The following is a 26,036-nucleotide window of genomic DNA, read 5'->3' on the forward strand; positions in this document are numbered from 1 at the left end:
GCATTGCATCCCATAAATTACCCTTTTAGTTACTGCATGCTACGTAGACCAGGCTCACCACCCTCCTTTGAACCCTATTTGTAGCCAGTGGATGGCTGCCTAAATTAGCTTAGCCCTCTTGATGGAAGGAGAACAGGAAGAAGGAAAACCTAGGAACAGGGTCTTTAGCTCTGTTTTTCAAGAAATTTCCTCACCCAGTGACTGCTGGCTCAGATACAAGATTCACAGGTTTAATTTTGGTGGCTTTCTCCCTGCTAATACTATTTTAGCCCAAACATGCTGCAGCACATTGTGCACTGACTGTGCTAGCCTGGGTAGGGTGAAAAAGCTCAAAATACACTGGTAGGAAAGGTGAGGACTTCATTAAGAAAAAAAATAAAAAATATATATAGAGAGAGAGAGTGCTCAAAACTAGGCAGTAGAGGATGATATGCTATGTAGGGACTTCCAACGTAAACCAGCAGATACCAAAAAGGATACAGTACTACATTTTTGTATTGATACCTCCAAACCAATGCTTCAACAAATTAATAAGAAGGTAATTTTGAAGGACATAAAGACTAGTTCCATTCCTCTCCTATCTGGACCTGTTTTTTGTTTTTGTTTTTGTTTTTTTTACCTACTTCTTTTTAAGGTAGCTCAGCTTCCATCCCTGCTTCATGGCTTCTAATTCACTTGTTCCTAATTTTAAGTATTTGTGGCCTGGAAGAGTTAAAAACAAAGGGTAGGTGATGAACTGAAGGAACAAAAAGTGGCTGTGCAGGAGGCCCACTGCAGGAGCTGGGCCACCTCACCGGAGGGCAGGGTGGAAAGCAGCCAGGGAATGTCTCTCTCCTCTTCATGAGAAGACAAGGGGCTGTGAAAGGTTGTTTTCCCACCAGATTGCGGCTGTGTCACACCTACCACGCAGCGATCTAGAGCACCCCTGCCACACACACAATTAAATTCTGTCCAGCCACTACTGACCACCCCCAGAGCACAGCACATGGCACACTTTGATTTAGCATTAGCAAAATACCAATAGCCCCTGGAGAGACTTGGGTTTAATTCCACACCAAAAAATATGTTCACTATACTGAAAGCAAAGCAGCAGCAGCAAATGATAATTATTAATCGTCAGCCCTTTGATCATTTTCATACCTATACAGACTGTCTTGGAAAGGACAGCTCCTCTTCCCCAACAGGATTACAGTAACAATATTTTTCTGAAAAGGAAGAACATTTCAGATTGCAAATGTTAGCTCTATATTTCCTTTCTAAACTATTCATATTCTGGAAGCAGAGGAAACAAAATTTCGATATGTAAAAATGCAGCTCAAATATTTTCAGCAGCCCAGCAAAATCCTCTTGCACACATTCTTGGGAGTTAAAAAAACAGATCCGCTGCGAGGCACAGCATGTACCTCATGGCAACAGTGCAGATTTATGCTCCTGTTCTCTGGGAAGTCACTGCTATGTAAAAGGATATGATTGGCTTTACAGGTCAAGGTAAAATCTATTGCCCTGGAACAGACCGAAAATGGAAAACAAATCTAGTAGTCTAAACACATAGAGCTATCGGAAGGGTCTGAGAGATAGGGTACATCACCGCTGATTTATACAGTTTAAATGGCACAGTCAATTCCTTTCTTTGCATGCTCCTCCATCTGACAACTTTGCATTTTGGTTTATATTTTTCTTGCTTTTCAGCCTTTTTGGAAACTCACACACAAAGGGAAAATATGTCACATTTCCCCTGGAACAAAATTGGCTTATGACACATTGTATAATTCCAAAAATACATAATGTATTAATTTGACACACTCCTGTCATCAAGACTAATTTCTAATATCTTCTTTTCCAGATACAATTAAAGTAATTCTCCGCCTCAGCCATCTAATTTGTATCACTTGCAGAGAGAGTTTCTTCCCACTCGCCCCAAGGACCTTCACATATGAGATCCTAAAATCAATGGGGAGAGGTCTGCTGGAGTCTCTTGTTGCACTTAGTATGTTCTCACCCCAGCAACTGCTTTTACTGAGAGCTGCTTTTCTCAGCCAACACATCATATTTTCCCCCCATCTTTTCTTGACTATTTTTTCCCTCTTTTTCTGTGCATTGGTGTTTCCCCGACCCTTATGTTTCAGTTACTATTACCATAGCTGTGCCTTCTGGATCTCTATCCTGCCTCATTGTCACCACCAGGCTATCATTCCTGCTGCAAGTTATCTAAAATTTTAAGAAGGATGACAGCAGTGATCCTGTACAATTCTCTCCAATTCTAGGAGTCCTGTCTGGCAACTGCTCAGGCAGACACATAAAATCGAAAGGTGGCATTTTCTGTAAAACTGGCGTGCTTCTGCTATATAAACTTTATGTCTTTCTACCTTCTCTAAATTTACAGCAGTTACTCTTTTGATGTAAAAAGGCAGGGACTGAAATGCTGTATAAAGTCTTCTGGGGGACAATTAAGTATATAGTCTGTATAAGAGATCCACCTGCTCAAGGATTCATGAGTAATACACCAGCTCAGACAAGTTGCCATTTCACCTTCACAACAGATCTCACTTGGTTAAATATTATGTGTATCTAGCAGAAAGCAGAATTACTGCCCAAGGCACCATTAAAATGCAAAAGACCTTTTTTTTCTCCATTTTTTCTGCTTCCCACAATACTGAGCTACCCCTGCAGTGACCTAAGATGAGGTGACAGCTGACTTGGAGGGGACAGACACAGCACTCTCAGCGGCACCACAGGCAGTGCTGTCACAATCTGACCTGGCAGCTCTGTCTTTCCCTTATCTGCCTCATCACACATCTTTTGCTCCCTTGCATCCCCTAATTAAATGTACACAGAAATCAAATGACCTGTTGCTTTTTTGTTGCTGTTGTGTTTTGTTTTTTTTTTCTTTCCCCACAGAGTGTCCAAAAGTCAAATTCCCTGGTTTCAGAATTTGATGGTGCATAGAATAACAAGAAGAGACCCCCCCCCAAAAAACAGGAAACCTACCCTAAATAGTAGCTTGATGTTGCTGACATCAATCTTGCCTCTCTACATCAGCTCTAAATTAAAATATCAAAAGAAAAGGAAGCTTCCCAGAAATATAAATACTGGTCATTGTTTTTTATAGCCTTCTATACACAGCCATTTGCACTTGTGAAAGACAATTCCAAAACATTATTCTGACTCTATGCATCATCAAATCAAAACAAGGAAGGTAATGTAACAGCATACTCCCTTTGCACTGCTTCTTTTGACCATTCAGAGATGTCTGTGAAAAACACAAGCCAATATTTTAGGTTGGATATTAGGAGAAATTTCTTTACTGAAAGGGTTGTGTGGCATTGGAACCGGCTGTCCCCAGGAAGTGGTTGAATCACCATCCCTGAAGCTCTTCAAGAAATGTGTAGATTTAGAACTTAGTAGCATGGTTTAGTGGTGGACTTTAGTACTCAGTTAACTGGGAATAGATGATCTTAGAGGTCTTCTCCAACTGGAATGATTTTATGTTACTCATAAGTTTAAAGATTCCCTTTCCATGTCCTCTGTCATTGTTTTTTGCTCAACTGCTGTCTTGGTCTCATCATCAAAAATCAAACACCTTTCACTGTCATGAATCCGCATACCCTGAATATAAAGAAAAATCTTTTTGGATCCAGTTCTTTAGACAGAGAACTTACCCTGGGTGAAAGTGACCTGGCTGTGTCATGTAAGAGGTTAGGAGGCAGGGTACCACATAGCAATCTTATGAGATTCTAGGAAAAGGTGAAATGTGAAAGCAAGTGCTAGTAGCTGCTGAGGACACCTGTGGATTAACTCTATGGCATTGTGTACGTGGGCTGATATTGATCGTGCTTTTCGTTCCCCTGTGCCTGGGCAAGCAATCCAGCTAAATGCACACTGTACTGGCATGTAGACTTGGTGTTGAATGTGCTCCTTATTCTATACATATTAGCTAATTCTACCAAAAATACTCCCAGCACAAAACAAATGAATGGAGCTAAAGGCTACCACCAGGCTGGAGAAAATGGCCCTGACTTGGGCAAGCAGCTCTAAAAGAAATAGGAAAGGCTGGAAGATGTCTTCATAGAGTCAAACAGACTCTTAGTCACATCTTTGTTAGTAACTGCTGTTCTGCTAACTTTGCTCAACAAGGTATGTCTGATGCATGATTTTTCAAAAAGATTTTAAAAAAGAAATAAAAATCATTTTGTAGGCTTAGGCTAGTAAAGCTGTAAAGGCTAAAAGCCTCAGATTATAGATTATACTTTGGTCTATTTCATTACACACCTTGTGTGGCAATTTATGATAGGAAAAAATTACCTAAGTAAATTTATTATGTTTTTTTTTTTTTTTTTTTAACTTATTTAATGAAAAACTTCCCAAATTATGTAATTTATTATGGCATGACCATTGTTAATGAAGCTTACAAAAGGTATTGTTGGATAACTTCACGTAAAGGTGATGAAGCAGAGCAGAATGAGGGATTATGTTTTCAGAATTCTGATGCAAAAAAGCCTGAAATAAATGCAAGTTGTGAGCATTTGGAACAGAGGGTGTTTTCATTGTAATTATTTCAGACTGCATGCTGATTGCAAAAGATTAACATAAATAGGAGTTGTTATTGCAGAGGTTTCTATTCTTGCTAGGAAATCCCTTGAATATAGGAAACAGAATTAAAAACATGAAGGCTCTGTACCACAGCATCATAACTTCTGTTCTATTGCTTTTTCTTCTTAGATATACCAAAATAAAACATAAATAAAACATCTTTAGATTTCCTTGAAGGGAAAACACCACTCTTTTCCAGTAACATGACAAAACATCAAGATATAACCTCACAGCCCAGGAACAAGTGTTTTGGCAGATATTTGCTCTTCCCTCCCAAAAGTGCCCTTACATTACATGGCATGAGGCTACCCTCCAGAGCCTACAGTTCTAGCTGCAGGCCATGTAGTCAGTACAATAAAAACCATAGCAATTAGCAGCTTTTAACTTCCTCTCCCCTCCATTCACAACAGCTAATTGGACACATAAACAATTCACATCTAATTTCAATTATTTTCTACTCCCTTTCCGCATTAAGCAGTGGCAAAAATGAATGTACTACAATCTATTTAGTCTGGAAAAACAAAAGTCTTCTTTCTGATTTTTTTTTTTAATAAGAAACAGAAGTAGATAAAAATATCTGATGATGGTACTGGAATTATGTATAATGCATCTCATTACATCTTTATTTCAATTTTTATAATTCTCCTTGTTGTATCACTAGAATCACAACCAAGAAGAAAAGTAAATGGCTCAAGGCTGGGTTCTTTGAATGTATGATGAGGCCTGTTACTGTAACACTTTTTCTTGTTTGTTTATTTGGTTGGTTGGTTTAAAGGAGGATTAGAAATCTATTCAAGCTCTTTGGTTATCTCTCTGCCAGCTGTATGAAGTACAGTATCTACACTCACAGAATCACAGAATCACAGAATTTCTAGGTTGGAAGAGACCTCAAGATCATCGAGTCCAACCTCTGACCTAACACTAACAGTCCCCACTAAACCATATCCCTAAGCTCTCCATCTAAATGTCTTTTGAAGACTTCCAGGGATGGTGACTCCACCACTTCCCTGGGCAGCCCATTCCAATGCCTCACAACCCTCTCAGTAAAGAAGTTCTTCCTAACATCTAACCTAAAACTCCCCTGGCGCAACTTAAGCCCATTCCCCCTCGTTCTGTCACCAGGCACGTGGGAGAACAGGCCAACCCCCACCTCGCTACAGCCTCCTCGCAGAATGTAAGAGTCAAAGATGCTACCTGTTCATTTGAGTGTGGCTACAATGATCAGTATATTATCTTTCTATAGGCTGAACGTTATTTCTTATTGTTCTGTGCTAAACATGATACAAATAGGTCATAAGGAGCTTTCCATACATAAACACTTCTCCACATATGCTGCTGTCTTGCATGGCACGATGGCCAGCTACACCACCGCTGGCCAGGCCCTCGACCTTCATCCATCTGCCTGGAGACCAAGGGCCTGTGAGCTTCTTCTCTTTACTTTCTTCAGCCCCATGACTGCTCGGTACCAGATGGTGCCAGAAATAGGTCAGCCCTAAGGCCAGTTTTCTTGTCCCAGGGAGGACCTCTGCTACCTCAGACTTGCTGTGCTGCCATCACCAACCAGAAGATGGGGTTTGGACTCCGCGCACTGCCACCGCCTGCCCCAGCCAGGAGACTGGCCTGGCCCCTTCCCAAAAGACATCACGCCAAGGAGGGAGGTCACACTGTGGCCAGCAGCGTGAACACTGCCAGGAACCAGAAGTCCATGGAGCATGTCTGTCTCACAGCACAGACACTGCTGTTGTGCCTAGCAAAGGCAGTTTTAGTAGCAAGCTCCACTGACAGCATAGCACATCTCATACTCCAAATTTGTCCCTCTGTTTCAATGTTATGAAACAGTTCCATCGACTGCAGATCGGGTACAGCTTTAAAATAAAATGTACTAGCACAAAAACAGCAGCCCTGTCTAACATTTACAGAGAGACTTTCAGCGCAGTGGATCTCATGAGATTTTTTTTTTTTAAAGTCTTTCCAAGCCAACTGTATAGTGCCACAGGTTTTCACACGTGTAGCTAAGGGCAGAGTTTGGGTCCCTGCACATATGATTTTTTCTAGTCACTACAAACTGCAAGGGGTGAGCTGCTGACAGAGCACAGAAGCAATTCTACATAAAAACATTACAGAAAAGGGGAAGATCTGTTGCAGTGGCAGAGGGATTCACCACAAGCAGGACACAACCACTGGGGTTTCAAAAAAGAGGGAACGAGCGATAAATAAGAGAGAATTGCTCCTTCTGGAACACAGAACAGTAGGGCTGCAGCAGAACTTTTACCATACATGCAGAGGGGAGGGAGGATTTATGGGCACAATTACAAATTCTGCAAATCCTTTCCAAAGGACTGTCCTTGAACAAGTGAAGCAAGATCCCAATCTCCCCAAACTAACTACATCACAGGGCTCGGCAGGAATAAAATGCATTGTACAACTGTCACTTTTATCATTTCAAACAGAATCTTGTTTTAGTAGCCTGTCAGATGACAAGGGTAGATATGAATTCAATAGATAATACTGAAAACCAGAAATAGTTATTTCAAATATTTTTATAGTGCAAGTTAGAAACAATACTTCACTTCCCATTTGGATGTATGGCGTGTCCAAATCAGTGTGATTATTATCCATTCCTAAGGTGTTTTCATTATGATTTTGCATACAACTGTCACAAACTGAGACAGCATGCACATTAAATCTGCACTTACATCTGCTATGGTTTACACCCACTTTAATCAAAGTGACTTCAGTGAGCTCAGATTTATGCAGGTTTACCTCAGATCTCTAAATGCAAGTGATTCTCAAGCAAGAAAAGCAATACTGACGTTTCCAAAACAAATAACGATCTAATGACTAATGGGAACACCTCTGAACAACCCCGGTCTTGGATTTGAACCAATTGACTTTCCTGTGCCTCTTCCCCATAAAAAGCCCCTCTGAAGGTGACCCCTTTTAGACAGGGGAAATCATAGCTTTCAAAAAGCAGCAGCAATGAAAAGTGAAGAAAGAAAAATAAAAAGAAAATAGTAAAAAGGTTAGGGACTGTAAACACTCTCATAGGTATCCAAATATTTGCAAGGAAAATTACACAAAGTTTACTTTTGATTAACTCACTACATTGCTATACTACAATAAAACATTTATTCATCCTTGGTTGGGAAACACAGAGGTGCTGCTTTTGTTTAAGCCTTCTGAAGACTCTTCAAAACTACCACCTGAGAATACCTTACCTTCTGGTTCGGAATGGCCTTCTTCCCTTGATAAAGCAAAGACAAATACCTCCCATTTCAGACCTCCTAAGCTGACTTGCATCTTCCAGAACTATTTTTCTTGGTTGTGCCAACACCTCTGATGGACTTTGTTCTTTAAACATGACTTTGATCCAGAGAAAAATTGGAACAAAGATTTACAAAGTCGGGACACGGGGAAGAAACACCTGGCAAGTGAGAGATTTTAGAACGTCATTGCACAGCTATCACAGGGGACTCCCTCACTACCGAGATCAGTGAAAGCTCACCCACGTACCCTCCCCAAAACCACACCACTAAGGGAAAAGAATTAGCACTTTTCTTGGTAAGGTTTTAGAAGAGATCTCCTGGAGCCCTGAATGAGATCCTTGTGCAAGCCATGACAACTAAAACATCTTCAACTCACACTGCCTCATGTTTAACTCATGTTAAAAACTCAAATGGAAGCATTCTGGAGCACAGGAAGCATAGCTTGGCAGCAGCAGGTACTGAAAACACGTCATGATTCCCTTTATACTTTGGACCAGTCACATAGCCAATAAAAAACCTCCTCATTTATAGAAAAGTTCAGCTTTTAACTTGATTTTTAAGATGCTAATTTCTCAGGGAAGCCCATGGCTCTAAGCCGTTCACAGAGACAGAGTTCCCATCCAAGAAGCTTTCCTGGGATTAGGGCCTCCACAGCTTGCCCCTTGTACCAGTGTCTATGCATCTGCCCTGACTAATCCCCATACCCTGTGCACACCCAAATTGCCAGCTTTCCCTGGGACCAGGAGTACACCTCCAACAGACCTGCCAAGAAAATAACTCTAGGTTAACACAGAAATGCTTTACCATTAGGAGGAAGTTTTACCTTTTACCTCCTGGCAGAGATTTACAAATCTTACATACAACATTTCAGCATGCCCTGATATTTCTGCCATCCTTTTCTTTAGCCATGACTTCTTACACAGGTATTTGATCTGGTACATCTCTCTCAGCTCTTCATAGACAGCACTGCCCTCTCATGCTGCCCCTATAGCTGACAAATGCAAGCCCAATCGAAGGAATACTCACCCCATTGCATCTGGTCAATTATTGCTAACAGAGGCTGGCTTTTATGTTTGGTTGGTTTGGGCTTTTTTCCTGGTGATGGTGTTGTTTTGTTGTTGTTTTTGTTTGTTTGTTTTGTTTTGTTCTTCTGGATGGGCAAAGAAATTGATTTTCGCCTTCAAAGGAACCGGCACTTCAATACAGGTCAAATACCTAATTGAAAAAGCAAAGGCTTTCACCAGCAAGAGGAACTACAGAACACTGTAAGGACCCAAGGTGAACTTGGTAATGTCAAGCAGAGTCCCTGGAGTAAAGAGCTGTTCCCCAAAGCGGTGTTCAGGCATGCTCATAGGTGCATCCCACCCTTATGACAGCAGGGCTCACCACCCATTTACCCTTACCAGGCTGAAATCAAACCTCCAGCATCACTGCTGCTGTAGGGCAGTCTGTTACCTGACTTTCAGCCCCGTGTTGTCTTTGCTTGTTATCACAGTTGTAGTAACAGTAAGTAATAGAATAGTAATTTTCTTCTTATATTTAAGGAATACAGTGTTCCTCTCTAATCTGAAAAAGCAAAGGCACAGGAAACAGGTTTCAGTGGGTTTACACAAGGAGCTTCTTTTCCCCCATTCTGGTGTGAAAATGATGAACAAATCAAGTTTACACATTATTATACAGATTTTGTTTTGGAAGTGAAGACACAGAGAACTTATTTCTAATTTCCTTTTTTTCCAGGTTCATTCTTTATTTAGTAAGAACTATAAAAATCTCTTGAGAAAGTAATATATTCAAGACTAATAAAATCCAAGTACAAAATATTTTCAAAAGGAAGCTTAGGTACAATTATTAAGTTGTCAAATAAAAGCATCTTGTCTAAGTTATATTGGAGGAGGCACAAAGTTTACAGCTGATTTCTCAGGCCAAAACGGAACAATTTCCAGGAGCAAGTCTTCTATCAAAAACCACCTCTAGGAAACACCACAAACAGTGAGGTGTATGGGTAAAAACAGAGAAGAAAAGAGTAGACAGCAAAATCCCACCCCCCACTAATCCCTGATTTTCACTATGGCAAACCTTCCACCTCATCAGTCAGCCTCCATTTACTCACACCAATTGACCCCAACATGCTCAGTATCTGTAATTAGGATGCTTTTTTTTCTTCTCTTTTTTTTTTTTTTTCTTTTTTTCCTAGACAGGAATATTGAAGTGCACTTCCCTAATACCTGATCCTTAGAAGTTAAATCTTTCTCTGTTGGCCATGATAGTGACTAAAAAGTTATCTTGTCAGTGCGCTTTACCTGCAACTGTGTGCTCCAAAATGAAGAAACAAGAGGGTCAGAAGGGCTGAGACTGCATGGTTGTAAACACACACATCACATCTGCATTTATAAATATGCTACTTCTACTACAAAACAGACATTTATTAACTTCAACAGCATTTTTAACCACGTATTTTATATATTTTTAGAAGGGTATTAATCGTATATATTTAAGTGAGGAAACAGCAGAAGCACCATAAGTTGAGATGGGTACATGGTACAGTAGCCAAGTGAATGGAAGAACACAGGGTCACAGAATCGGCCCCTTGTTCCCAATTGCTTTGCACTAATGAAGTTAATGACTGATGCTGCATGGAGCGGGTGGAAAACACTATTCTGCAAACCCGAGAGTATTTTAGTCTCTGTTTGCGAAAGCCCAAGTGACTACATGGGATTCAAAAGCTGCAATCCACAGCTTTTAGAACAAGAATTTAAAACTAGCAATTTTAGCACACATGATTAAAATTGCTCTATTAAAACACCAAACAACCAGGACGCAATAACTGCAGTCAGCAAGACTTTGGGGAAACCTATGGAAGGCCATAGCTTACCCACTCTGTGTCTCTACAGAAGGACAGAAAATAAAAGAGCCGTGCAACCTGCAGCATCCTCATTTACCTCATTTTTTCCTAATGATTCTCCCCCTGACACAAACACCCATAAACTTCTGAAAGCAATTTACTTATCATCAAAGCATTGTTTCACAAGTTGTGCATGTTGCAGTGAAAATATTAAGACGAAAGCACATGAAGATGAGAGTGCACGGAGAGAATTTATCTCCAGGAAGGCTACATTCTGCTCTGGAGAAGACACAGAGTCTGTCAAAGTGTGCTTGTGTGCCACAGTGACACAGCTGAAAATCAAAAATTGAATGATATTTTTACACAATCTCATACTGAAATTTATGCCAAAAAGCTTTTATTGGATCTAATCTGCAGTCTTATTTCACATCAAGAAAGTCACCAAGCACAACTTCTTGTCTGTAAATAAAATAAATCCACATTTGTGAACTGAAAACAGCAGCAAAGGTGTAACAGCAAATAGCATATTACTAGTCTATGAGAAAGAGCCGTTCTCAGGCAACAAAGACAGCAGGCAAGAGGGTTTGTCAGCTTCTGCTGCACAAACCAGATCAAAAGAGCAGCACACAGCTGATACGTCCATAGCTCTTCATGCAGCATGACAATGAGAAGGGCTGAGATAATCCTAGACGATGCAACAGCATGGATTCAATTTTTAACAGATTCATGCAAGCATTTTTTTTTGTTCACCACCAAGGGAAGTTGCAATGCTACTGACACCGCACAGTTGACTGTTGTTGTTCAATGTGTTAAAAAAACCCTGCTATAATTAAGGGAATTGCTTGGCCTCTGTCCATTTTGTTCCACACTGCTGCCTCACACTTGTTTAAAGAACTGAGAAAATTTGTTGAAAATGTGGCAGATAGTGGGAAAAAAAAATGTTACGCTTGACTGGTTCAAATTAGGCAGTATTTGTACAGATGGAGCACCTGCCGTGACTGGCAAGAAGAACAGTCATGTCGCTTTGCAAGAAAAGTTTTTGGATCGAAAGTTATTGAAATACCATTTGTATCCATCAAGAATTTTTTTCTGAGCCAAAGACTGAGGTTTCTTACATGTCTAAATCCTGTCATCTCTTACTCTAGCAAAATAAGTATTTATGCATGAGAGCTGCCAATAAGCATACCATGTAATTGATGAAAATGACGAGCAGAATACATACACAATGTCTTCTGACAAAGGGCAAAAACTGTGAAAGATTCTGAAAACAGCGAATGACCGATACAATCTCTAGAAATAATTAACCTCTCAATGACAAGTCTCCTTAAGAACAAAAATGGGATTAGAAATCTGGTCTGCACAAACATGATGTCTCAGCTTAGCAGCTTCAATACGCGCTTACAGGTAAAGGACTGTCCACTGGTTGTATGCTTTCATCCACAGGCTGCTTTTAAATCAAACGTGAGATGTTTTTACTCAATTTGAAATGCCATGCTTAAGAAATTTGCAGCCCTTGAGAGGTGACAACTGAAGTTCTGGGATTTGCTGTGATACGACGTTTCCGGAGTTGTTTCATTCTTAGTTAGAAGATTGTAGAAAAGAACAATTGCCCATTCATACCCCTTTTTGTAATGTCATTTGAAACAGTCTGGAATTTCTCAGCATCAACGAGGAGGAGATATTCTTGCAGCGACAGAGTGAAGAGCTATACTTCTATCTGCAGAACAGGACTAGACATACCCAGAGAACAGCAAAATCCGAAAAATAATACTAAAAAGTTTTCCTCTGACACATGCCTTCCCTTTTAGTGCTTCCGCAGATTAGGAATGACACATATTCATGAACACTAATATCCTAGTATAAACTTGTTAAAAATAGATTGTTCAAAAATCACTAATTTTCATCTTAATGACTTTGTGTCAACAAAGCTGGAAACAAGGGCAAAAAAGGATGTTTAGAACCACAGCCTATTTGAAGGTTGCAATGGGAGCTGTACTCTGTTCACTTCAGGAAAAAAAGAACTAAGGGTCATTCTCTTTTTGACACTAATAATGATAAATTATGTTTAACAATACAGAGAATCAAGATAAATTTTAAAGACCAATTACAGCACATCTAGGGAAAAATAAAACAAAGCCAACAAACTACCAAACCCTAGCCATACTTGCTAAAAGACCAAGCCTTGTAAATTAGTGATTCCTGGTCCTGTGATCAGCCTCCTGCCTTTGACTATTTTCCCTCTTTTTGAACTCCTAAATTTGCAAATATCTATTTGATTTTTTTCTTCTTTTCAAATACCATTTTTTCCTGGACGGAGAAAAATATAGGAGCACATACCCCTTTCAAAATAAAAACTTCAGACTAAAAATGTATTACACAATCTGTTTTTAGACGTGTATGATTTTTTTTAAGCTAACAGTATATTAAAAAAACACATATATACCATTATGTGAAGAATTAAAAAATAATTCAAATGGAATTCTAAATGGAATCAGTTTTCATTATTCAACATGAAATAAAAATAGGCAAAAAGTCAAGAATGTAAACACAGCTTACATTTTTTTGGGTTGTTTTTTATGTTCATAAGCCAAAGTTTCATCAATGAAATATATAACCACCATTACTTCATTAACCATACACAATCTAGGAAGCAACTTCATAGATTTTTGTTGCAGTTCCGCTTCTAATACGATGAAGTACTTGCCTAAAACAAATCTCAATATACGTTACACGTTTTGTTCTTTAGGAAAGAAGAATGCTTGCACAAACTGAAAATTGTACACCCAGTGCTTTTGTTTATTTTTAATGATGATGTTTTTGCAATAGCAAACAGCATTGATTCATTTCAATGCCCAAAGGCTTCACCCTTTGCAAAAGCTGCATATTATTCACATGCACATAGATTTGTATATTTTTTAAGTATTACAAAAATATGTAATACGAAGTACATATAGAAGCAAATTCTATTCAGGCAATACACATTTGTAATCCAGATGAGCGAAAAAACAACAACAACAAAAAACCTCCATGCTTTTCATGTGTCCTATTAACTCCCAGTAAACCTATAAAGCAGTCCTTCAAGCCCTCTAATGAAACGCTGAATAGCCACAATATTTACATACAAAACATCTTTAGCTAGTATAGTTGCAAAAGTATGCAACCTAATTTTGGTAAACTGGAGAGAAAAGAAAAAAATAAAGTAAAAAGTCTGTCTTTAAAATCAATGCTATTATTTGCTGGAGGAAGGAGAGAGAAGTAACTTTCACTGCAACTTTGACAGAAGAGAAAATGATAACACCATTAAAACTAACAGCATCCACAAAGTTTACCTCTTAGGACAGTCTGTCACCAAGACACACATCAGTAAAAACACTCTCCCAATTCACTGTGGTTGTACATCCGAAGGAAGAAGCAGAAACATGGAGCAGCCCCCAGGAGAAGAACATGCTGTGTCAGACTCCCACAATTTGAGTAGAAGACAGGCTGCTATGTAAGCACTGCAATGCACAGATTTATACAGACAATATTTTCCAAACAAAAGCTCTATGGAAAACGTAAGCCCATCCCCTGCCCCTTTGATCTCTGCCCGTCTACCTTCTACTTTCCTTACACACAGTTTCCCTCTCTCAACTTTCTGTTTATTGTTTGTCTCTCCTTTTACTGTATAACCAGACTTTTCATTTATTGTTCCTTAAATAATTAAATAGTCTCCATTTGCTTTGCTGCTTCCAGGCTGGAGCAGCAACCCATTTATGTGCTATCAGTCACTTCTATCACCTTTCACTTTCTCTTGTTATTGTACCTTTATAGTACTATTTAGCAGGCAGAGATCAACTTTCTTCTTCTTTTCAAAGGGTAAGTTAGCAGCTTTATGAAACTGTTATTAATGTTGGATGAAATGTATTTTAAACACACACTAGGTAGTTGAACTGATCCTGAAAAGCAAGAGGTAAACCATGATCAAGTGCATCAAGAACTGTAGTGCTAATTTTCATCTCTGTTCAAGTAAATTCCAATTACCCAGTTGAATGTGTCTCTGAAAAGGCCTTTTACCAGCACCATTTACTCAAGAGGCATTTTTATCTCCTCTCTATCTGTGGAGCTGAGACACAAAAAGCTAAGTCTGTTCGCTCGGCAAGGCTGAAGCCATCTGAATCTGCCCACCTACAGCATCTTTTCCAAAGTCCCCAGGCAAGCCCCTGGCATAGCAGGGAGCTGAGCCAAAGGGCTGTGCTGCAACCCCACCAACCACTTCATCCTTCGGAAATGCTAAAGTTAAACATTCTCATTTTCCTCCTTATAAAAGTTCACATTGTCCAGAGAGAAATAATAATAATAATTAAGCTAGCTTTGCATGTTCCTTGCTGATAGAAAGCAGGACTCGGGAGCTGTGCCAATCCTTATGGTAAAGGGCTTTCCCCATGTCCAGAGTTATAGTTAACATGGAAAGAAGCTAATGTTAAAAACAAACCTGCTTGCTGAAGGAACCCAACAGAACATTCAAATACCCAGGAGAGAGGGAAAAAAAAAGCTATTTTCTTGTGCAGTAGCAGTAAGGGCTGTGTTCTTCAAAGTTCAACCTAGGTCTCTGTAAAACATGCCCATGCAGGCTACAAATGCAGCCTCATCTATAGGGATAAACAACGTCAGCCACCAGTGGAAAGTCCAGACACACGGACACCAGTAACCACAGAAATCTTGATGAAGCACGAGGATACATCTTTAACCTTTGTGAAGTAACACGAACCTCCTCCACCGTGGGGTTGGCAACTGTTTATCTAGAGCATGAGCTCAAATGAAGCAGTGAGTAAAACTGCTATCACACCACGCTGCTTTTCCCTCGGATGCACGCAGCTCTCCGTTGTGCATCCAGACTAACAAACTGCACCAGGACAGAGGAAGCACAGAAGCCTCTTTAGGAAAGGTGTTGGATTAAAACTAACAGCAGAGATTAAATTCTCCAGATCAGAAGACTTCTGAATGTAATGCTATCTCACCTACACCACGTTGGATTTAAGAGTAGATGGCAACCTTGTTCATGCATGTGCTTCAGAGAGAAAACCATTTAAAAATACTTACTGAGTGTGCTGAGAAATTCTTATATTCTTACTGTTTGGAGTTTCTGTAGATGTATTAACTTTTGGTTCTTACCAGCTCTGAAGAATTCAACCAAGCCTGCACTTGCAGGAGGTTACTTTTAGTAAATAAGCCAATATTTAAAAAGAGTTGGTCAAACAAGCCAAGGTAAATGCTATGTGTTCCATGAACTCCAATAATTTATTCTTGGCTCAAAACATCATCCTTTTAAAATAAGGTTCTCTTTAGCATTATAAGTTTCTGAATTTCATAGCTTTGTAAGATTTTTCTTTACCTATACTAAAAAAATGTACTGGATGAAGCAAAACCGCAGATTATTTTGCTAGCCACATAACACTAACTTAATCCGCATTTTCAAACCAGGACTGATACAAAGACCACTCATACAGATGACAACAAGGACCGTACTTATATTTAAATCCTGTAAGTGATCGCAAATACAATATTCTACGCTGAGGAAAAGCTGCTTCCTTAGTCCGCCTTCTAATTAACTGGAATGGTAACAACACATATTCCTGCACATTTTCCTGCTTCTTAAATTATTCATTTCATTAAAGGGTTTGACACCTTCCTGCCAGTGAAATAATCCCTTGTGTTACACTCATATAGATATTACTACTGAAGAAACAGGAAATTCCTTAAAAGCAAGACTTAGAGGCGCCTTAATATTTGAATTAACATCTAAAGTTGACTCTGTAACAGAAAAATACATTTTCTCTAGGTTTAGACACCCAAGTTTGCACTTTAAGTAAGGCTAATTTCTTACGTTTCAATTCTACTGATTGGTGATTATTTCCTGAGTTGCCTTCTGATGTGTTTGCTCTGAAGTTACCAGGTTCTAACGTGGCTTCAGCATGAGCAGGAAAAGATTCCCATCTTCTAAAAGATTTTAAATAAGGACCCTGTAAAGCACATGGCAGAGACAAACCACAAATGTATCCTTAAACATCTTGCTATTGTTTTTATCTGTAGCAAAGCTCTCACATACTTTACTAGCACATGACTTACTAGTACTCTGGATTGGATCCAGAGTACAAACACACATGCCTATTAAATGATATTTGTATTTTGATTTTGATCTCTTGTTTGAGCCAAAACACACTGATTCTCAATCATAGCAGCTACAATCCTTCTTCTCATTCACTCAGGCCCTGATTTCCAAGATGCTGAGCAGTTTAAACTCACCACGGGTCAATGGAAAACGACGACCATCCACAGGAGATCGCCTTTCGCAGACCACAGTCAGCACCGCTTTCACAGCAAACCTCAGAGAAAGCGAGATCAGGGCTGTGACCCAACCAGCAACAGCTGGATAAATGTGACAGATCTGGACTTAACCCCAGATCCTTCTACTGGAGCCAAAGCCCTCCCATCAGCAGCAAGAGGCACGTCCCCACACAGCACCTATGCTGGAACTATCTGAATACGGGCCCAGTCCCGCTGGCTTGAGTCATCAGAGGATTACCTGTAGGAGTAATCCCATAGAAACCCATGGCAACTCGCACAAATCAGGGCTGCGGAATCAGCTAAGCAATCACACTGGTATCGTTAATTCCAAGCAAGATACAGAAACTAAACTAGAAAATCAGGCTCTGAACACAGCATAGATTTTGCAAACGAGTTTATTCTACGGCTTAATTACTTTGTTCTTTCCCTCTAAATCAAACTAGAAACCCATTGTGTGCCTGTCCTTTTAATTAAGTCACTGAGCAAAATACTAAAAACACAAGCTGTATGAACACTGTGGTTTTCTGTATGAAAGCCTTCAAGTTACTGCTCGCAGAGGGGCATGACACACACCTTGCAATTGAAATGTACAAATTGGCAGACAGATTACCACAAGAAGTTGTTCACAGTTATTTCTCAGTATTCAGAAAAGACTACCCTCTAAAAGTACTCATTTTCCTTCCCTTAACAAATCTGTAACATTTTCTCATGTTTATTATTTTTTTTAAATAATTACAATCGCTTCAAAAGCATTAGCTTATTTTGTCATTTTCATAGATATGTAAATACCTCTGGGCTCGCTTCTTTGAAGCAAGCACTAAAACGCTGTTTGCCTGGCTTTCATTCTGACTCTGGAAATAGTTGGTTTATCCACGCTTTTCAAGTTATTTGGCTCTTTTCATTTCGCTGTCACAGCATTTCTGCTCTCTAGGGACATTCAGAAAGACCGGGTGATAACCTGCAGCCTGAACGGCTTTGCCATTTCCTAACGGGAGCTCTAAAAATCTTAAAAATTTTAAAAGGAAGAAGCCGGGAAGGAAAGAAAAATGCCTGCTGGCACATCTGAGGCATTTTCCAAATTTCTGGGGAGGGGAAATTCTGGCCGTGTGCATTGCCATGAAGGCGAGGGAAGAGCCTGCTGTTCCCAGCCCTCTCGCACACACACCCCAAATCCCCACCGCAAGCACCGGGGCATTCCCACGCCGGCTTTAGGGTCGCGGCCGTGCCCTGCTGGGGGCTCCCACCCCCTGCGGAGCCCCCCATCCCCGCGGGACCCCAGATCAGCGGGCCGGGGGCCGCAGGGCTGTACCCGGGGGGGCTGCAGCTGCCCCCCGGTGCCTCCCCGGGCTGCGGGGCCAGGCGGTGCGGCTCACCTGGGCGCAGCGAGAGCCGCCACTGCCCCTGCAGCCCGGCTGCCATTTGTTGCTCGCGTTCAGAGGGAGCTGCCCTCTCCTCCCCATCACCACCGCCACCCGGCAGCAACTGGTCCTGGGAGGTGTCAAAGTGGAAAAACCCCAGGGCAGAGCAAACGGCGCCCTCCCGGCAAGGCGGGCACGGAGAGGGGGGCGCTTTTTGCTCCGCTTTTTGGCATCGGGGTCGCGAGGCTCAGCCCCTCGCTCGGTGCCGAGCAGAGGGCGGCAGCCCCCTCCCCGCAGCCTCCCCGCCCCTTCTCCCCTCCTTCCCCCGCCGCCTCGGCGCAGCCCCAGCCCCGGCTGTACCGGGAGCATCTCCGGGGGCCCTGGCTGATCCGTGTCCCGCTCGGCTCAGCACGGCACGGCTCGGCACGGCTCGGCACGGCGCTGCTCGCCTCCCTCTCTCCCTCCCCGTCGAGTTTCCTCCCGGCTCCGCCGCCTCCCCCCCCACGTCGCACGACCCCGCAACTTACATCGCGGAGCGGCGCCTCCCCGCAAAACTTCGCGGTGTGCCGCCCCCGGCGGCTCGGCACGGCTCGGCACGGCTCGGCACGGCTCGGCACGGCTTAGCACGGCTCGGCACGGCTCGGCACGGCCCGGCGCAACAGGCAGCGCAGCCTCACCTGGCGCGGAGCCGCCGCGCCATGGGAGCGACGGGCGGAGCCTGCCGGCGGCACGGCCGGGGCCGGGGCCGGGGGCGGTGGGGCCGGGGCCGGGGCCGGGGCCGGGGGGGGCCGGGGCGCAGCCACCGCCCGGCCGCCCTCCTGCCTCCGCCGGGCGGCTCTGCCTGCGCCGCCGCCGCTCCCTCCTGCCCCTGCGCTGCGGCTGCAGGCAGGCGGGGAGGGAGGAGAGAGCAGAGGGTGGGAGGGAGGAAGGAGGAGACTCCCCTCCCGCTGCCACAGGCACGGCGAGGGGATGCTCCCCCGAGGGGAGATGCTCCCCCGGAGCGGGGGTGCCGGCGGGGAGCGTCCCCTCCCCTCCCGGTGCTGGCTCCCCCCGGCGGCAGGGGTGCGGGGGGCAGAGCGCGGCCCCGAGGGGCGCAGCCGTGCCCCTGCTGCGCGCCCCGCCACCTCATCGCAGCTGTAGGTTCCTCGGTTTGCCGCTCCGAAGGTAATACTAAATAAAAAAAAAAAAAGGCACAAGTGTTTCTGCCAGCAGAGGGTAACTGGGTTTTGCAAACTTGCTGCCGCACCGCGGAGTTGTGGCTGGAAGAGGTGAACCCCTTGGAGCAGCCTGGCGTAGAAACCCTACCTGGATGGCACCGCGATTCCTGCTAGGGCGGCTTTCTCCTCTAACACAGAGGTTCTTGTGAAATGGACTTTGGAAATACAGGCTTGAAGCAGCATCACCCTCTCTCACTCAAATGCACTTTGGCTATTTTCTACACTGTCTCTCCAAAATAAACTTCCTATTTACCCCGCGCAGCAAAAGTCTCTGTTGTCTGTCTCCAGCTGAGAGCGCTTCAGTAGAAGGGATTTGGAAAGATTCATCTCCGCTCGCTGTCTTACTTATTTGCTTTAGGTGAAAACCTTCTAAGTTGCTATATAGAACAGAAAATGAAATGGCTTGGATTTCCTTGGGAGTTTTTTTTGCCTCTAACTATGCAAAACTGTGCTATCCATATAGGCCATTTAAAAAAGAAACTGCTGGGTCAGAAGCAGTGCTGTCATGCCCATGGATAGGTCATCTTTCTCAGGTGGTAAGACGGAAAAACATGCAATTAATACACAGCTAAATGCCATTCTCCATCACTTAGAATCAGCCCAGGGAGTCTCTAACCAAGTATATACTTACCCTCTTGAATAATCTGTCAGAATCATATTAGCAAGATAACATAGGACCAGACCTTTGTATTACATCAACCCCCCTTTCTTTGTTCTTATGAATATTTGCACATTGACTCATTAACATTTTTGTGTATGCCTATCACTTTACATTCTTATTAGTGTAAGAGGAAATAACAAATATGACGAAAGTTGATAAAATCACTTTTGCCAGTTTCTTACACATTCCTCACGCTCAGTGACTGACTCAACCCAGCTTTGAAGACATAACCAGTTTAAAAACTCACTACATAAGCTTACATTCCTTGTTATAATGGGTTGCATTGTCCTACGAAGTCAGTGACCAGAAGGAGCCAGGATTGGACTGCCAGCCCTGGATTATATGCAATGGGAAATGATTCTCAGGCTTTGTGAGTTTTATTCCTATGGCAGAAATGGACTTAGATTCATTTTAATTCAGTAGAAAAACATTAATCATTGCTGCAAACCCAAAATTTAATGTGCAGGAGCCATTTATTCAGCTTGTGTTTATATTTTCCCTGTTCAGAATATAAGCTTCTGGCAGCAGGGTACAGCACCCAGGATGGATGTATTTGGTTGTTCATACCCACAGTGGTAATATTTATGTCAGAAGCATTGCAAGCCTGCAAGCCTTCTTGGAGTGACTTGCTGCTGTTAAGTACTTTTTTAAATGGAAAAGAAGATCAGAAGATCTGCTTTTCATTTGGCTCCACAGAAGAAAAGAAAGGAATATATATATATATAGAGAGAGAGAGAAAGAAGGAAGGAAGGAAGGAAGGAAGGTTGGTTTGATTAGATAAAAAAGCCATGTCTTCCATGTGGTTATTTCCCTTTAAAATTGACTCTCCAGTTGTATTTTGCAGAACCATTTATATGGTTAAATATCACAACAATATAAGGGAAGACAGTTCCAGCTTGCATGACTTTACATTAGCCATGATATTATTCAGCCTATTGACTTACATGTGATTGCTTATGTTAAGGAAAAAAAAAAAGAACCTCACAGAGGACAGAAATATTTATTTTTTGTTGTTGAAATTGCAGCTCATAAACAACAACAAAAAAGTTTTATGACTAGCTGCACATGAGTAGCTGGTTTGCCAGTTTGTATTCTAAGATTCATTCCTGAGAGCAGCTGAGCATCTATAACTTCAGCTGAAATTAATGGGTGTTTAGGATACCTTAGTGAAGGAGCAGAACGTCATTTTTCTTGAGAAAATTACTGTGAAGGGATGCACAGCTACTTACAGTTAAAGATGTCGGAGATTTTTAAGAACTGAAATATAGCTGATGTCATGCTCCCCCTCACTTGGCTGCGTGTACAGTAGGAAGAATGTGTTATTATTCTAGGTGCAAGAAACTTCTTAACTCTTGAGAATATGCTCCATGAACAGACCCAGTAGCAGATTTACTCATTATCTTATTGGCTCACACATCCATTTTATATGATAACTAAAAGTGAATGTATTAATCCTCTGTTAGGAGGGAATATAAGTCTAATGGAGAAGGAGAAGGTCACTCGACTGCCCTCGGATAAGAAAGGAGCTGCTAACACTTGCTGACTTCTCCACATCGATATGAAAATTAAGGAGCATAAAATAAGAGGTGATGCCATATGGTTCTTAAACTTTCCTCATAAAATAATTTTGCTCAGTGTTTATAAATATATAAGGACCCAGTACAATCAAACATATAAAATTATTTTTTCTGATGCTAATAAACCAATATAATTCATCGAGACTCTTTGTGATTAAGACTTACTCATACAAATAAGACATTGTGGGATTGCATCCTTAAAAATTTATAAACATTCATGAAATATTTCAGTGGCTAAATTAAAGGATGATCCAATACTGTAAGTCCTTTAAGTTTCCCAGGAATTCATAACCTTGTGCAACAATCAGCTAAGAACACTGCTTCTTCCAGTGCTGAGATAAATCGAATGACTTTCTCCTTGTCCATTAACTAATATTCCTTTCACTAGAGGATTAATTCTTTTCATAACCAACAATGCTTGAAATCCATATTCTAGATGTAGATAATGCCAAGAACTAAATCTCACAACTGTCTTACCCTCAGCATGTGGATTTTAGAGGGGGTATTTATTCTGTTCGTGGGCCAGAGTGTCAATTTTTGTAGAGGACAGTGCAAAGACATATATCAGCAGCACATTCCTGGGATTGCTCCATGCTCAAAAGGAGCACACAGGCAGGGCCCAGAGCAGCAGTCTGCACTGAGCCATAACAGCAGCAAAAAGCATGAAATGTTGTGTTCTGGGAATACTGAAAGCAACACAGACTCTAGTGTTCACACTATAGCCATATTCTTAAACTGGCTATCCGCTTCTGCTGTCTCTTTAGGTCAGTGATGCCAACAATCTCCTTACTCCTCTTAGCCCACAGGCACCACCACTGCATTTATACATGTACATGTTGAGGTTTTGCCCCAAGAAGATTAATAATGGAGAAAAGTGTTCTTTGCAGACAGCCAGCACAAATCCTTTGCATCATTTAATCTTCCTTAATACCTGTCCTAGAAATGTGCATCATTCCAGAGTCCATCTTGTTTCCTAAGCACTGCTACTCTTACATGGATTTGATGATTGGGCCTGAAACAATCTTTTCAAGAAGTACCAGTAGCTTCTGCTTTCCTGTATTTGGCTAGTTCTGTCAATTTGAAACATCTTGCTAGTTGTGCATATACTCCCCTTTCCCTGTTTTAAATAACAGAAAATCCTTAGATTGTCAATATTTCATTAGCTCTGAAGGAGAAACAGCAGCTGTAAAAAAGCTCAGCCAGTTCAGTTCATACCCCACCTAGCTCTGATTTAGAGAAAATTATAAGTGGTGAAGTACAATTTTCTGCTATGAGCCATCCATTGCTTGAAATTGGTCTTTTGGGTTGCTCACAAAATAGTATGCATTTCTAGGGCACTATTAGAAAAAGAAGTGGATAGTACAGATGTTTAATGCTAGTCAAAATGGGTTAGTAGAAGTTAGATCTTGTCAGACATAGTTGCGGAGGTTTTAGTTATTTAGAAGACCTATATAAACGATTGCAGGTCTGCATGAGAAAAGCAGCTGTATTGATAGGGCAGACTTGGATTTTTGCAAGGCAGTTGGCTTAATACCACATGACATTTTGATTTCCAGTCCCGCATTACATGGAATTAGCAGGTCACACATTACGAGGATTAAGAAGAATCTCACTGACAAATTTCAAAATGTAGTCTTTTAATGGGGAGGTTTCATTCAACGCAGGGAGCTTTCTCAGCAGTCAGAAACAGTCTTCATCTAATACATTTTTCTATTGTTTTCAGCAGTCCAGGCCATGAGATAAAATCTTTGCTTTTAAGGCTTGCATATGACACAATGTATTTTAGCACAGTAAATAAAGAAGATATATTACTTCTGCAGTGATTTGATTTGGCTAAATGATCACTGTCCAACAAGCTGCACACTAAATTCATTTTAATGCAGTCAAATGCAAATTAATACCTCTGGGAACCAAAGGCTTGTAGGAACGGGCACTGTCTCAGAAAGCAGAGACTTGGGGAATGACAAAAAAGTGATTGCCCTGAATAATCACCCCAACATGAGATCTCAGTGCAATGCTGTGAGAAGGACTCAGCACAGTCCTTGCATGTTTCCAAAATATCAAGCGCAGTTCTGGTGCTTGCACTTTAAAGAAGACGAGAAAATATTGGAGAAAATCCAAATAGTTTGCAAGTCAAGCACACATCTTGAGATGGCAGGCTTAAAGAGCTGGACATATTTCACTTACTCAAGAAAAGGTTGAGAGGATACATGGAAAAGATAACAGCAGTGAGCTGTTTCAGTCTTGCTGACAGAAGTACAACTAAATCCAGTGACTGGAAGTTTAAGGTTAGATGCAATCAACCTTGAAATCAGATGCAATTTCCTAGCAGTAAAGGTAATTAAACTCCAAGAGTTTACAAAGGGAGGTGGTACACTTAACCATTGCTTGATATTGTCCTAAAAACTGGTTGTCTTAAATATGGGCTTTATTTCAGTTTCTAGATCTTCTAATGGCCAGAGCAGCTTCAAACAGGGAAGGAAAGGGTCACGTCAGGCTAGATCCCCTGGTGATCCCCTGAGCCCAACATCCATTAGAATGACGCATCTGTGCAACTTCTTCCATTATGGTTGGAACAAGATGGCTTGAATTACACCCTGCCCACTCAGACATTTGCAGGTTGGCATTAAGGTAATGAGTATAATCAAATTCCTTACTCGAGGGCCCCAGTTGGCTGCCTACAGAGGTGAGGAAGAATCCCTGCCCGACTCCTCCCAGCGGATATTTGTCCTGATATATTCTGCAGTAGAAGTTTTTACCTTCCGTTGAAGCATGGATTTCTCATTTTGCTGTAGCCAGGAAGAGAGTAAACCAATGCAGAAAATTATTTTAGACATCTGATGCTTGGGTCTGAATTTAACCAAGCCAAAGAGCAGTAGAGATTTTAGATTTTTCTTGCTCACATTGGCAAGCGTGGTAGATTTTTGAGTGGATTGTCTCTGGGCATGTAAGGCCTAATCAGTTCTCAAATATTGCAGGGGTCTCAGATACTGCTAGACACAAAACAGTTTGCTTTCTCAACGACTAAAATATAATGGGCTAATGAAAGTAGCTGTCTCAACCTTGAGGTATACATGCAACATTTAATAGCCACTGGCACAAAGGACATGAGACTAGACAATCTGATGATCTTTCTTGGCTTTAAATTGTGAGGGAATATAAAGCTGTATATAACACAGTAACAGCCCTGACTTTTCCAATGCCCCCAGGAATACCAGGAAGCAGGTGTTCACACCATGAGTCACAAGTGCCAAACAGACTCTAGTACAACTGGTCGGGGACAGACAGATCTACAAAGAATTAAAAAACAAAGCAACTCATGCCAAAATTAAAACAACAAACAAACAAACAAACAAAAAGCCACAAAATATAATTGAATAAACATAACTTATCTGTTCCTGTATGTGCTAACACAACTAGTGATAACTTGTTTTAAACCTCTTATCCAGACAGTCAGAGAAAGAAATGAAAGAAAACCACCTCAGACTGGTGAAACAGGATAGAAAGCACATTTACATGTATCATGCCAGTACATCTCCATGACTTATTATTTCTGAATAATATATTTATAAAATGAGACTGTTGTATTAATCACAAATAAGTATAATTAAGAGTGTGACGCTGCAAATTATCCATAAACAAAATGAATAAATGGTGGTGTTATAGATCGCCAAAATGTTTACACCTTCCAGCCTGGAACAACACAATAAGTATAGCTTCATATAATGCTCATCATCATGAGATCATGGATGCCTTTCGTTGCTGGAGGGTAAGAGGCAAGGACACGTTATAGCCTCAGCTCATCAAGATATTCTTCATTTAGATTTATCACAGGTTTCTCTTAAAATACAGATGTATTTAAGAAATGGGTTTGTCTACTTGAGTATATGTCCAGACTGTAAATGAGATTTCCCAAACAAATCCTCTGTTGCATAATTCTGTCTGTCATTTTTAATAGCTAGATGGAAAAAAAAAGTTAGCATAAATGATGTCCCATCATTGTTTATGATGAGACATATAAGAAGCAACCAGCACTATTCTACAACAACTAACAATAGCCTGTAAGGTATTCTTTCTAGACTTGACATCTGAGACACTGTTCAGGGGGCAGTGAAGATATTTGTTACTTTATGTATGAAAGTTATGTTTATGTAAGAGTGCTGCAAAAACTTGATTGTTCTGGAAGAACTCTCATGCTCTC

The 26,036-nt window shown here is 41.3% G+C and overlaps 1 protein-coding gene across 11 annotated transcripts in view; it reads right to left on the reverse strand.

Moving 5' to 3' along the window:
• The window catches only part of LRRC3B (leucine rich repeat containing 3B), a 169,551-nt gene that overhangs the window by 84,410 nt on the left and 59,105 nt on the right, over nt 1-26,036 (reverse strand). The window contains exons 1-2 of one of the 11 annotated variants that reach the window (XM_038174951.2): nt 18,908-19,444; nt 1,141-1,205 (exon numbers count right to left, since the gene is read on the reverse strand). The exons of 1 other annotated variant lie outside the window; for it this stretch is intronic. The gene's annotated coding sequence lies outside the window, so the exon portion shown is untranslated. Of the gene's footprint in view, nt 1-1,140; nt 1,206-7,808; nt 7,827-16,980; nt 17,087-18,907; nt 19,992-26,036 lie in introns of those variants that run through there. 9 more of the 11 variants (XR_011806937.1, XR_011806933.1, XR_011806934.1 and 6 more) reach the window with 9 other exon arrangements.

This window comes from Anas platyrhynchos, chromosome 2 (genome assembly GCF_047663525.1).
Source record: "Anas platyrhynchos isolate ZD024472 breed Pekin duck chromosome 2, IASCAAS_PekinDuck_T2T, whole genome shotgun sequence".
NCBI lineage: Eukaryota > Metazoa > Chordata > Aves > Anseriformes > Anatidae > Anas > Anas platyrhynchos.